The following is a 14,576-nucleotide window of genomic DNA, read 5'->3' as shown; positions in this document are numbered from 1 at the left end:
GCACTGGATGCATAAATTTGTCTATTCGAAAGGCAGATTAACACAAACCGTTTCTTCGTTCTTCATAGAAAAACTGGAACTGGCATTTTACTAAATATGCTGCTGCTTAATATCGCTGTAATCAACACAAAAGATGGCGTGCGCCGCTTTTTCTAACCATTAAAACTTAATGGGTCTAGATTTCCTTTCTAATCTCATTCTATCGGTGATAGATACCATAATCCAAAGGAGACATCTTCTGCTCCTAGCAGATGCCAATTATTTTCAACAATTAGCGTAGGGCGTATCTCAAGATGGCTCTAAATAAAAGGCTATAATTCTCAGCAAACGGATCACCAAATTATTCCAGCTTAAAACTTTCCGCAGTTCCATGACGACCAAGAAAAAAAAATTCAATCATTAAGAAGCAGTTAGAAAAATACTGATGGATGAAATTCGATAAACTAGGTTTTCATCGGTAATGTGCACACTCTTAGAATTCCATTTGAAAAGCTGAACACAAAATGTTAAGTCTCACTTACTCGGAGAAGAAGAAAAGAAATCTTCAAATCATCACGCATTTCAACGCTTCAAATATTATACACAATTTTTCGATGCCGCTATCAATTTATAAATGTCAACAGCATTTGCAAAATTTTGTACTAAACTTTATATTTAACAATAAAACCCACCCAAAAGTTATAATCAGATAATTTTATAGGTAAGGTCAATTTAATGAGGAAAGTGAAGTCATATAATCATTTCATCAAACGGCGGTTAGTTTTTCGAAAAATCTACTTGTTCCACAGACTGAAAAGACTGATGAGAAACGACGTTTTATGGGTATGAATAATGCCGTTCCTCTATACATATGCATACAAAGATGCTCAACACTGTGGCTGTACACTTTCACCCGCCTACCTTTCACTTTTACACGACCGCTATTTCTATAGGCCTACACAAGCCATCGAAAGTGACGATGAAAAAAAAATGTTATTTTCTGACTTTCTATTTCCTTTTTGTTTGTGCTACAACATTACTGATCTTCCTTATATGGACATGTAATACTATGGGGGAAGTTTTTTCGTTCGCTTGTATCGAGGAGGTTAAAACATTTAACGCTAATAATAAACTGTTATTCATTACCCAGCCTGTGAACAGTTTTCATCAATAATCAGTGAATCACAAAAACGCCGGCTTAGAAGCCATATACCTTTAGAGCAAACAGCCATAAAAATTTCCTATGCATATACTGTAAACACTCCGAACTGGGGGCACAGTATCTGAAGCTAACATACCTCAAAAGACTCTCGCGAAGCTTCAAGTTTGTCAACAAAACTGCAATTCGGACTCTGACAGACGAGGAAGAAGAACAACCAGCATACATCCAATATGAAAACAAAGTTGATATCAAAATCTAACAACACTAACCCAATTCTGATGCCTGCAAGAAAGACAACATGAATAGTTACAGAAATTCGGAAAACGGTGGGATAACGATTTTGATTACACAAAATATTCAAGTGCAGTAACAGAACCCTACATACATACATACATCAACAAAACACACCCCCAATTTATCTATATATATATCTATATATATATATATATATATATATATATATATATATATATATATATATATATAATCATGATATATATATATATATATATATATATATATATATATATATATATATATATATATATATATATATATATATATATATATATATATATATATATATATATATATATATATATATATATATATATATATATATATATATATATATATATATATATATATATATATATATATATATATATATATATATATATATATATATATATATATATATATATATATATATATATATATATATATATATATATATATATATATATATATATATATATATATATATATATATATATATATATATATATATATATATATATATATATATATATATATATATATACAATATACAAATGTCGCTTAATATATATATATATATATATATATATATATATATATATATATATATATATATATATATATATATATATATATATATATATATATATATATATATATATATATATATATATATATATATATACGCATGAAGCTACAATGGAGTATCCCCGATGAGCTGAATTATCACCGAAGGAATTTATAAGTAAGTGATAAATGGGCTGGTGCCGGTAGCTCAGTATATTGAACGTCGACTCGAGTCGCTGGATAAGTATCTGTGTCGTGGTACCAGTCCATTTATCACTTATAAATTCCTCTTCCGGTGATAATTCCCCATCAGGATATTCCTGAGTAGCGTGAATTTGATATATATATATATATATATATATATATATATAACATATATATATATATATATATATATATATATATATATATATATATATATATATATATAATATTCTTCTTCTCAACTTAATCTCTTGGTCGGGGTAGCTGTTTTTAATTCAACTTTTTCCTACGGCCCAATTCATAATACGTTTTGGCAGATGTTTTCCGAAGGGATGCCCTTCCTGACTCCAACCGTCCCAAACATAAAAAAAGCATAGTCAATGCTGAGAATAACAATGCAAAGCTATAGACAATATATATACATGTTATTTCTCCTGATAGAGATAGCTCCGACAACAAAAACCCGCCATCATCAAACCTCACTCCCCGTGGTCAGTCACTCATTAACGCTGTCAGGCACATAACTTGCTGCCGATCTTTTCTTCAACCTTCTCATCGTTCCTGCATCACCAATAGTTACTTACACAAGTGCCTTAGACTATCACTGATCTACTCTTGCATCATTCTGCTCTGCCTCCTTTCTTTCAGCTCCTTTCAGCAAGCAACTCTTCCTTCACAGTGCTGACTGTATTCCCTCCAACACCATCTTTCTACTTACATCTTTATTTGAAGTTTCGTTTGTACAATAATCTTTCTGAATTTACTTTCCTACAGCAAAACGACATTTTCGCTTTAAATCACTTACTCAAGTTTACTTATAATCTCTTTTACTCTACAATATATATATATATATATATATATATATATATATATATATATATATATATATATATATATATATAAACTATCTCACTCAATCTTCTGTACAATGAATATGTTCTTTATTTTTCATCACTCCTTCCTCCGGTCATATACCCGTAAGACATGGCGAGCCAATCTTGAAATTTGTATACCTTCAAAATTCCTTCCAATCTGTCAAACCCTATCCCAGTTTTTCGCTAAGATTCTCTCCTTAAATGCTGTTCTTTTTGATCGCACAGATTTGCCTTCAAAGTTATACGACATTCCAACATCTCACGGCTTCTTTGTCGAATCCTTTTCACTTCCATATGAGTGGTCTCTTAAACTTGGTTCGCTTCTGTACACAAACTGATTCGCTCTTTCTCCCTACCAAAGCATCTGCATTCGGAAAAGACCGCTAACAGGTCTGCACGCTAATTCTAGAAGCCGGTTGAATGATGCTAAGCGCCATTAACCAAAAATCTATAGACGTTAATTTAGAAGTATTTGGAAACTCATATCACCTCCGGCGTCCAATGACAATTCTTAAGGAGTTTCCGATACTCTTGTCAATTTCGATTCACCTATTAGGAAAACTGAGTACTCTCTTTATATGATGAATTCCTTGTCATGTAGCAGAGTTAGAGTCCAAAAAGAAAACAATAATACTGGTCTTGATCTATATCTTGCTTCTTACTATTTAACTGTGTTGCTGCAAAGGTTTCGAACAGTCAGAACTTCGAAGCAAATATCTGTGTTATCTCGCTCGGTCTTAGTTTTTCTTTGCTACCCATAATTCTCGAAGTAACTGAAATACAAGCAGAGACACATATTAATATTTAAATTTTATTGGGAAATGTAAACAAATTTATTGAAAAGGTCGTCCTCAAATAGCCTGAGTTGTCTGAAACTCTCTTAAAACAATTAACAAACATCAAGTTTTTATACAAAAAATCAGCCTGTTGCAACAATGGTTCGAATAATGTGCGCGTGATGGCAAACATGATGGATCGCCACAAAACTGAATTTGAGGACTGACTCGCTTACAGAATTATATATATATATATATATATATATATATATATATATATATATATATATATATATATATATATATATATATATATATATATGTTAACTTACATTACTTTTCTGTAACTTTTTGTTTAGATGCAGTATCCATTCAGCTATCAAAGAGCAGGTTCAATCCTGGACGGTGTAGAAGCGATGCACTCTCCACTTTTAATTCCCCTAAAATACTTTTCTCTGAAGTGGAGGTGACTACACACACATATATTCTCTCTCTCTCTCTCTCTCTCTCTCTCTCTCTCTCTCTCTCTATATATATATATATATATATATATATATATATATATATATATATACACACACACATACAAACAAACTTTCACGTCTCTCGAAATGGGAAGATAACATCCGTGCGCGTCATTTGAAGTATTTATGCAGTTATGTGCAAGTGAGGCTACGACTGTACATGAAATTCTTAAAAACTGGTGGAGCCATCAGTTACGAATGTGTTGAAGTGCGACCTTAGCTACTACAGTGTAACTGACCTACTTGGATAAGAACTGTGAGAAGGGAGGGTGGAGATGAGTGTAGATTTGCGGAAAATAAAGCACAAGAAAGAAAAGAGCGGCCCTTTTCATAGGTGCCCTTTGTGTCACGCATCTTTGGAGGCGTTGATGATGATGATGAGTATTGGAATGTTCTAACCCCAACATGAAAACACTTGCTTTTCCTATCGCGGAGTGTCTAAATAGGCTCTTAAGATCCTTCTTGAAGGGGTGGGTAGCGATGGTTACTATATACAGGAGCAGTAATACGTTGACGAGGCTGCCATCCAGGCACATTCAGGCAGCAGAGGCCCATTTGGGCCCTTGTTCACAAAGCTTCTCCCACCCAACTTTCCTTCCCCACTTCACTGCCAGTGCCAAGTTATATTGTATCCACAATTTTAGATCCCCTACAAGCGCGACATTCTTCCTCAGTGTGTATGTGTGTGTGTGTGGATGGGGGGGGGGTCAAGTATTATGTCACCATCGTCCTATGCACAGGCATTTCTCTAATCCGAACATTCGTTTTCCTTAGAGCATGATGTCAATTCCTGAGAGAGGAGACGGTGTTTGGAGGAACCACTACATCGTCCACCCCCTTTCCTCGGCCGCTCCCTCTTGCAATCAATAAATTCCTCCACTGAATATTTCCTTAAAGCGCCTCGATGCTCCCCGAGTCTGTGTAGGCCTATTCCTCGTCTGGCTTGTACACCTCCCGGGGCCCCTACACCTAACATCAACCCCCTCGCTCTTGGCGTTTCTTCGGTTTCTCTCGCCTCTTCTTCGCGCGGTTTTTCGATCTTCCTTTACCTGGCTTCTTTCTCAGCTATACCGCACGACGCTCTCGGCTACGCTTCCTGAAACTCTTTCGTATTATCCAGATATCCTGATCTCATGCATTCCTTTGTTTGTCGGTCCCCTCCAGCCCCCAACCTCCTACCTTTAATTCCTCCTTCAACCGAAGCGTCCCCTCTTCACTATTATTTTTTAATGAATATCCCCTCTTGATTTCTTTTTCTTCCACTTCTCATTAATTCTCCTCAAGGTCTGGATTTTTTCCTTGATAGTCATACAGGAACCTTCCTCCTTTCTACGATCATCACCACGCTACAATATCATTATCATCATAATCAACATCATCTCCCCTCTTCATCAAGAGGGCAGCAGAAGCAGCATTACCCTCCTTCGTCTGACCAAGCTGCGCCTCAAAGGTTCACTGACCTCTCCGAGAGAGAGAGAGAGAGAGAGAGAGAGAGAGAGAGAGAGAGAGAGAGAGAGAGAGAAATCATTTTGTTTGTTACTTTCCTTTTCAAATTAAATACCTCATGTTTGACTGTATCCCATTGTTGAGTCATGTATCAGCGACGTTTACACAAGCTACCACTAAGAAATGCACTGCTTGAACTCAGAAATACCTGCGTGTGGATATGCGCCGACACTGGTGTCTGGACATCTCTAGGTAGGCCTACGAGAAGCGCGGAGGAAGAGACCTCTTTTTTTTTTATAGAGTTAAAGCTGATATTACTTTACCCAAACGAAATCACATACAACATAATAATGACGAATAAACTTTCATACACAGTGCTTGTGGAGGTGTTATTTAGTTTTTCGGAAAAGAAAAGAGGGTATGAAATTTTCAGTGAAACAAGGGCATAAGACTCTTAGTTTGACGGCTGATTTAACTAGCCCGACTGAACTCGGTTTACTGAAACAAACTAACTCTTCTATGAAAGTTAGTTTCGACTCAATTTATTAAAAGCACATTTTACATTCTCAAGCCTAAGCTAGAGTAAATTCAAGAGCCCGTCTAACAGAGGAATCTCTTTCAATAAAGAATAAAGTGGCACTTTGTCAAAAGAACTGCATCTACGTGGAAAGGGCCAACAGACTCCTCAAAGTCGATGGCTCGCCCATCACATTCCCTGAAGAAAAATGACTGTTTATCAGAACAAGTAACCGGTAGTACATTTACCAGCCAATCCAGCAACGTTCTTTGATGGCAGACACCCTCCGAAACTACAAAATACTGATTTCACTTAAGAAATGACAGAAAGGAAATCGTTACATTCATAATTAACACAGGAGGATTTGTTCACCTACCAACATTAATGAGACCATGCAGAAAAGATTTTTTAAAAATCTATCTTGTAGCGAGACTGACTGGTTTATCTGTAAGTTTATCTCACTGGCGTCACAAAATCATGGGTCAAGGACGCCGGAAGGATCCATTAGTAAGAAGTCTAAACCATACATGACCACACATTTCAGTATACAAACATGAAACATTATAAAAAGACAACAAAATCGTTGCACGCTGTTATAAGATATTAATAGTAATAGCCATGTGAAATTACGGGTGATTTTGATTAGATTATTATAGACTACTGCTCACTAACTACAAAAAAATGCAATGACTTGGGAGTGTTCTATGTCATTTCAAGAAAAAAGTAGAATACCTGGATGACCTTCCCTGCCATGCAAGACTGAAAGCGATTAAATCACATTACATCTAACACAGGCACAAATGCTATAAATTATTGGACATAGGCAAAGTCAGTGAGGGCTTGGTTCCAAATTTCCTGTCCAAACCATCACAACGAAACACCTCTACTCTTCAATACCAAAATAGAACAGGTAGAACCTAACTATTTGATAATCTAGCACTCATGACCTCTAATGTTTACAGCTGCCACCATCATTGTAATTCAACCTCTACTGTACCACCCTTAGCTCTTATTTAAATAATATATGTAAGGTTCTGACAGATGAGCTAAGATGCAATGTCACCATTCCTTTTAGCAACCCCAAGTATTGGTACAATCCTTAACTTGATATGACACCTTATATTCAATTCCTCAGCCAGATCTGACACCATTTCAAGTATTCCAAAGCTATTATATGAAGTAGTTCATGGAATCAACGAAGAGAGGAAGGAGGCACATAGTCATCTCCACCTACGGCATTTCATGACAAAATATCACACATCAGCGAAACGATTTGAACTATACCTAGATATAAAAGTGGAAACGCTACGTCATGGTCACGCACACATACAGTAAATTAGGTACACACACCCACACACGTTTCAATACGGAGTTTCAGAAGACACGGCGTAACAAAAACAGTCCTCTTTTAACTAATGCCAACCTATTCCAAAGAAAGTGTTTGGAATTCACACACACACACATTATATTATATATATATATATATATATATATATATATATATATATATATATATATATATATATATATAATATATATATATATATATATATATATATGCCTTTTCCACTCTGGTGGGGCGATAAAAGTAGGGTACAGCCTTCTGGTTCCTCAGCAAATCCCACAGGGATAAGGCTGTTTGCCCAACGTCCTTTTCCTTAACTCCAGCAAATGTTAATGTCTATTTACAGCCATATGGCCTGCTGGGATACTGGGAGCAGCCCAAGGACCTATCAAATATGAAGTGAGCGTTTACCGTCGTTGCCCACTTTAGTAGACTGAACTTTCCAAAGCATGCGGTGGGATTAATGCCCCCATACCTGCACCATTATATTATATATATATATATATATATATATATATATATATATATATATATATATATATATATATATATATACTATATAATAATAATGTATGTATATATATATATATATATATATATATATATATATATATATATATATATATATAAAGATAAGAACAAGAACAAATTACCTAACTAACATGATACATCAATATACAAAGTATAAAGCTAATTATATAAAGCGAAGCGTTCACACTGGAGTCACTCGGTACTCTGGAAACACCGACTCTTAACTTTGCCAGGACAGTGAATATATCAATAAGTCCCAACTCGAGATCACTTCTGATCCTCTTCAGATTCCAGCTATTTAAGACTATCACAATACGAAGCACACATTATTTCAGAGGGACCTGGTGGACTGGAGATGACCACAGCTATGAATATAATGCCTATGTCTTTGCCATGAATTTGTGGATTTGTATCTATTAATATTAACTCTGAAGCATCGTCTAAATATTTACGGTACATGAATACATGAACAATAGCAAGTAACAGGCATGTTTACATTTACATTGCTATTGTTAACGCATATACCATATATTTAGATCGTTACTTCAGTTATATATATATATATATATATATATATATATATATATATATATATATATATATATATATATATATATATACATATTGTATATGTATACGTAAAGAATATCCATGAAATGGAGCGTGGAATGGTTATACTGATTGGACGATGAGGTCAAACTGTAGAAACTGTCTGAAATTATTTGCAAGAAGAAAAGGTCGAGTTGATGTGAAATATAGTGTGGTTATGAGGATAAATGGAACCTAGAAATGGGAAAAGGAATGCTAATGTGGACTCTCAAAGGCATTTAGGAATCAATAATGGTAGGATGAGAGAGAGGTGAGCCAACAGAAGGAGCAAGGATGGTAGCAAGGTGAGCTTGCTGAAATAACTCTCCTTTATGGAATGAAGTGTTGATGTTTAAATAAAATACAAGAAAAAGTGTTGAAACAGTTGAGATGAAATGTTTGCAGAGTATCTGTGGAGTCAGAAGAATTGAAAAGCCTAAGACTAGAAAGATGTGTGGATTAAGTGGTAAAACCGTGCACAGGTTCGATCACTTGGAAAGAACACGAGACGATGGGTTGGCGAGGAGAGTGTATACTCGGAGGTATTAGGGGGAAGGAAAGGAAGACTCAGAAAAAGTGGATAAATGTTGTGAAGTCTTGACATCCAGGATAAACATGAGTGCAAGTGAGATAGAAGTGAATGATGTGGTGTTTGCAAGTGGTTCGATGTGCTGCTGATGAACCTTTTAGAGAAGTATGTAAGACGCGGTTAATGATGAAAGCATTGGTCTTCTGCGATCCCGCTTAAAAGCGTGATGTGGCAGCGACCATTGTCATGTTTTGCCTCTTGAGCCTTCACCTACTAGAGAAGAGAGGTTAATTTTACACACACTCACCCAAACGCATGTATAATTATATATATATATATATATATATATATATATATATATATATATATATATATATATATATATATATATATAATGTATATATATACACATATACATACATATATATAAAAAATTTTCCTATGAAATAATACCTGTTACGCTAAAAGCATCAACAAATTTGCTAGTTACAAAGCTAACTGATATTTATGACAAGCAAATCTTTCCTACAAGTTCAAGCAAACCTTCTCGCATATTAAAGGTGACCAATAATAATAGTGGACATGGTTTATTTATTTTTTTTAATTACAGTGGTCCCTCCGATGGTTAGGAAGGCCTTTTGAGATATGATGCACCAGGAGTAATTCAGAGAAAAGGTCCAGCTAGCTAAACACGGCAGGAAGATTATACAACCATACAAACTTGAGTAACTGAGAATGTACCTCTACACAAAGATCGTTTTTTCTTAACTGTTTTGAATTTTTTTACCGTTTTTCAAGGAGCTCAAAACATGAGAAAATTTGGGAAATGCCATCATTTATAATGACTGGGTATTACAGAAACCTTAAAAATACTTATTTTATGAAAAAGAAACACACATGAAAGTAATTGTGGACAGTTGTAACTTCGACCAGAGTAGTATTAAATTACGCAAGCTTTCATGTTGATATTTATGGGAATTCAAACATTTGACGAAGAAGACCAAGGAAGGAGAAAACAAATATAAAACCCTAAGAGAATGGTCATCTGGAGGAGGGCGTGCTTGCATAACGGTGTCTTAAGAAAGTTCTTGTGTCCAGAGAGGGAGGGCAAGAGGGAGTAGTGGTGGTTTCAAGACAATTTGTTGTTTGTGAAGGTGACTGACTCCTAGCACCCAACCCCTCATTCTCTGCATGCCCTGCTCCCATCTATCCCTTACGTGTGCAAGCGCGCACGCACTCAGATTGAAGGGTTGCATCAGCTCACAGAAACTGTGACCCAATATGTCTAAAACATCCGTCCCACCAACATATAATTATAATAATATCAAGGAAGGAAATCAACTAAGCAAATATTTCCAAAGCTCAGTTTGTTTACTTGCAAATAATCTCAGAGTCTTAGGGTGCGTAAATAGCCTAGCCTGACAAAAACTCCCTTCACCCGTTAATATGTGTGATTTTTTAATACTTACACTTCTGTCTTTAGAGTACCAATTTCAAACAGGAATCAGTTTCTAAACTCTCTCTTCACTTTACTCTATAACATGCACACAAGTAAACCTCTATCATTCATAACGTCAATGTTGCAACCTGAAAAATAAAGAGTAAAGGAATGCATTAATTTACCGTTTGACTTAACCCACCAGTTCAGTTACTTAATCTCGGGGCTCTTGATTCACATGCCAAAACAGAGAACATGGAAAATACTAAGGGCGAAGCAAAGTCATCTACGAGAGAGAGAGAGAGAGAGAGAGAGAGAGAGAGAGAGAGAGAGAGAGAGAGAGAGAGAGAGAGAGAGAGAGAGAGGCAGGCGCCGAAATGCTATAAGTTCCTGCCAGTATATATTGTAGAACGCCTCATCTTCACATAGCACGGAAAACGAAGCCCCCCACCCCCACCCACTCCCCACCGCAATCTCTCTCTCTCTCGAGTTAAAAACAGCTCAAAACGACATGTTTGTTTGTGCGTTTGTTTTAATATCTGTAGAGGTATTACAGTTTACGGGAAGATATTTTTAACGTTGTCTTCATACCTGCACGCCCCCAAGAGAACCGCCTACACTGCCTGCTGTCTTTTCCTTCCATCTTTCGCATTCTCCCTCTATACTTATTCGTCGACCTAATAACGATGGAAAATACATAATATGCACATAATACACATACAGACTCCGCACCAAAATGGTTTTGTCACAAATAATGTCCATATTCTTAATGACTCTCAGATGAAACACAGTAACATGTTCCTTTGCACGAAGCACTGCAAAAATGCACGCATAAACCCAGAAAATTTCAGAGACTTTCCAATACCTGCACAATAAAAATAGGAAAAGAGAATGAAGTCCAACCTGGGAAAGGGAAACACCATCGGTAAAATATGTAAATAATGCCAAATCCTAATGAAAAAGAACTGAACTTTGGCTCGCCTCCTTCCGAGCCCAGTGCTCCCAAAGCAGAATATCTATTGCCTTCTTTTCTGCCAAAGATGCGAAATAAGTTTCTTACTTCATTGTACACTTTACTGTAAATATGACGAAGAAATTGGGTAGGGATGTGCTTTATTAACAACTGAGTAAAAAAAAAATAAAAACCACAAAATCATGAGAATGCACGCTTAACAGAATATCTCACAACTGAGAATCTGAAATATATTTCCATTATCTGGACCAAATGAAAAGGCTCCTTACCGATGTAATTCGAGAAACGTTAACATTTTCCGTTTTCAAACTTTTCTCTCCGTTTCAACCGAAAGTGAAGACCATTTCAATAACAAAACGTAATAATGCTTCCTTTTTAACAACAATGATAATACCGTTAATCACTTCGTTGGCCCACGCTTAAAAATGGCTGTTGAATAAAAAAATTATTATAAAACCTATGTGAAGTATATATATATATATATATATATATATATATATATATATATATATATATATATATATATATATACATATATATATATATATATATATATATATATATATATATATATATATATATATATATATATATATATATATATATGTGTGTGTGTGTGTGTGTGTGTGTGTATACAAATATACAAAATGTATATTATATATAAACTCATATTAGTATATATAGGTATGAATTTGAAAGAATAAATAAAGAACACAGACCAAGTACCTATTCTTTTTCTGGCACTAAATAGTGCCCAGTATCGCCTAGAAAAGAAATGCACTGACATGGTAAGTTTCAAACTTTCAAATATGACTAAAGAAATGGCTGTCGAGAACGACCGTGCTATCAGAGCAAGTAATGAGACGCGCTATAATAATAATAAAAAAAAAAAAAACTCCGAGAAGTCAATAGCTGTGAACAGAGGTACATGTCAGTTACTGTGTAGCACAGTGGTGTCCGAGGCTCGAGACGTATTTTCCATGGAGTTTATTTTCCCATCTCTTCTTATCTTTACAGCGTATCCTGTCCTAACTGTAATGTTACGTAAAACGAAATTAGTCTTACGATTACATCCGGACATGACCGTTGTATTTTTTCATTATTCTTTTTATGTCTCTTTCTCTATTTACTCTTCTGTTCGGGATGCGACCACAGCCATCGCTATTCCAATGGCTTCATATTTGATGCTTTCCAAAACCACCTTTTCATTAGAGAAAACTGACTAAACGCACTGATACTAATAAATGTGTGGAAGTTCATTATACTGCTAATCTTTCGATCAGCGAAATTCAGAAAAGTCGGGTTCCTTCAGGAGTCTGATTTCAAACATAGGTTGCTATCATTTTAATGGGAAAAGGAGCATATATAATAGTAATAATATATATATATTATATATATATATATATATATATATATATATATATATATATATATATATACATATATACATACATATATACATATATAAATATATATGTGTGTATGTATATATATATATATATATATATATATATATATATATATATATATATATATATATATATATATATATATATATATATATATATATACGTTTCTCACTTAACAGGGGTGACTAATGAATAGAATACTGCAAAATCCTATTAGCAACAGTATTAGCACGATTCAGCTGATGACAAAAAAAAAAATATTCACAACTTTCTGTAATTTTTCACAATTCATAGGCTTATACTTTTGGTCGATACAACAGTCTAAAGTTCTTCCAAACACTTCCAACTTTCTTTGAAACTTTTATTGCACGTTCTCAAGCAACTAGAAAAAAATTAGCTCTGGAATTCATAAAACCTAATTCTACCAAATTTAGCAATATATCTTAGAAATAACAATGATATACAATAATGACTCTGATCATGCTCTGACAAGAGGCTGATCCTCTTTATACATGAGCCACTGAATTCTACGCCACCAGCGTAAGGAACAAATGAAGTCTGCCAGATGATTACATAATTATTCTACAATTGTTTTCTATGAGCAAGAAATCTGGGGCAAGAAACTTGTTTTGGCGTTGCTGCTGTCAACTGCATTCTCCAAGACACTCACTAATTCTCGCTCAGTTGACTGACTCTCTCTCTAACTGTTTACCCGGCTTCGTCTTTCTTTACTTCTGCCCTTCTTTTAATGTAGTATTCATTCGTTAGTATTAATTCTCTTTCCTTGTCATCGGAATGAAGCAGTCAAACGAGGCAGTACTTGACTTGATCCGTATGCAAACAGTCTACCCGAAGGCTTACATTTGCAATGGCGTCTGCATATCAAACACGCGTCTACAGTTGTGTGCACACTTTCTCGATGCAGATGCCGAGGGTCCGTGCGCATTTCCAACTGCCCAAGAGGGTTCCGAAGGCGACATTAAGCGGACATTGGATCTACTCCACTCCCACCCCCGTCTCTCTCTCTCTCTCTGTGGGTGCGTGTGAGCAGGCGCGACCGCTAATAATGGTACTTTACTGTTAATTTAACGCAATGAAAAACCAGTTTTTAATTATGGTCAGGACAAGTCTTGCCAAAGCACTGTAGATTCTTCGATTTTTCTTTCAATTTGTCAACTTCAATTTGTAATAGATTAACCTAACTCCTGAGTCATACAATTGTGAAGACCCACAAAGATGAAGATGGTCTCGTAGAACAAGAAGCGTAAGCTGTGCGCACTTTGCAATATGAATGCCACCGCTACGCTTCCTGACGCGAAGAGATGAAACTCTTGCCTGTCACAGTGGTATAAGTGCTTATGACTGGTCTCCTCTATAACTGGGAAATCCCATGATATCTCAAGCAATGAAGTCCAACGTCTTGATGTAGTCAGC

At 35.3% G+C, this 14,576-nt stretch overlaps 1 protein-coding gene across 6 annotated transcripts in view; it reads right to left on the bottom strand.

The window, feature by feature from the left end:
- The window catches only part of LOC136835369 (broad-complex core protein isoforms 1/2/3/4/5-like), a 946,407-nt gene that overhangs the window by 364,747 nt on the left and 567,084 nt on the right, over positions 1–14,576 (bottom strand). For 2 of the 6 annotated variants that reach the window (XM_067098824.1, XM_067098806.1), the window contains one exon: positions 3,729–3,839. The exons of the other annotated variants lie outside the window; for them this stretch is intronic. The gene's annotated coding sequence lies outside the window, so the exon portion shown is untranslated. The remainder of the gene's footprint in view (positions 1–3,728; positions 3,840–14,576) is intronic. 6 annotated transcript variants of the gene reach the window in all.

Source organism: Macrobrachium rosenbergii, chromosome 55, assembly GCF_040412425.1.
Source record: "Macrobrachium rosenbergii isolate ZJJX-2024 chromosome 55, ASM4041242v1, whole genome shotgun sequence".
NCBI lineage: Eukaryota > Metazoa > Arthropoda > Malacostraca > Decapoda > Palaemonidae > Macrobrachium > Macrobrachium rosenbergii.
Note: the sequence above shows the minus strand (reverse complement) of the source record. Positions and strands in the feature narration are given on the sequence as shown.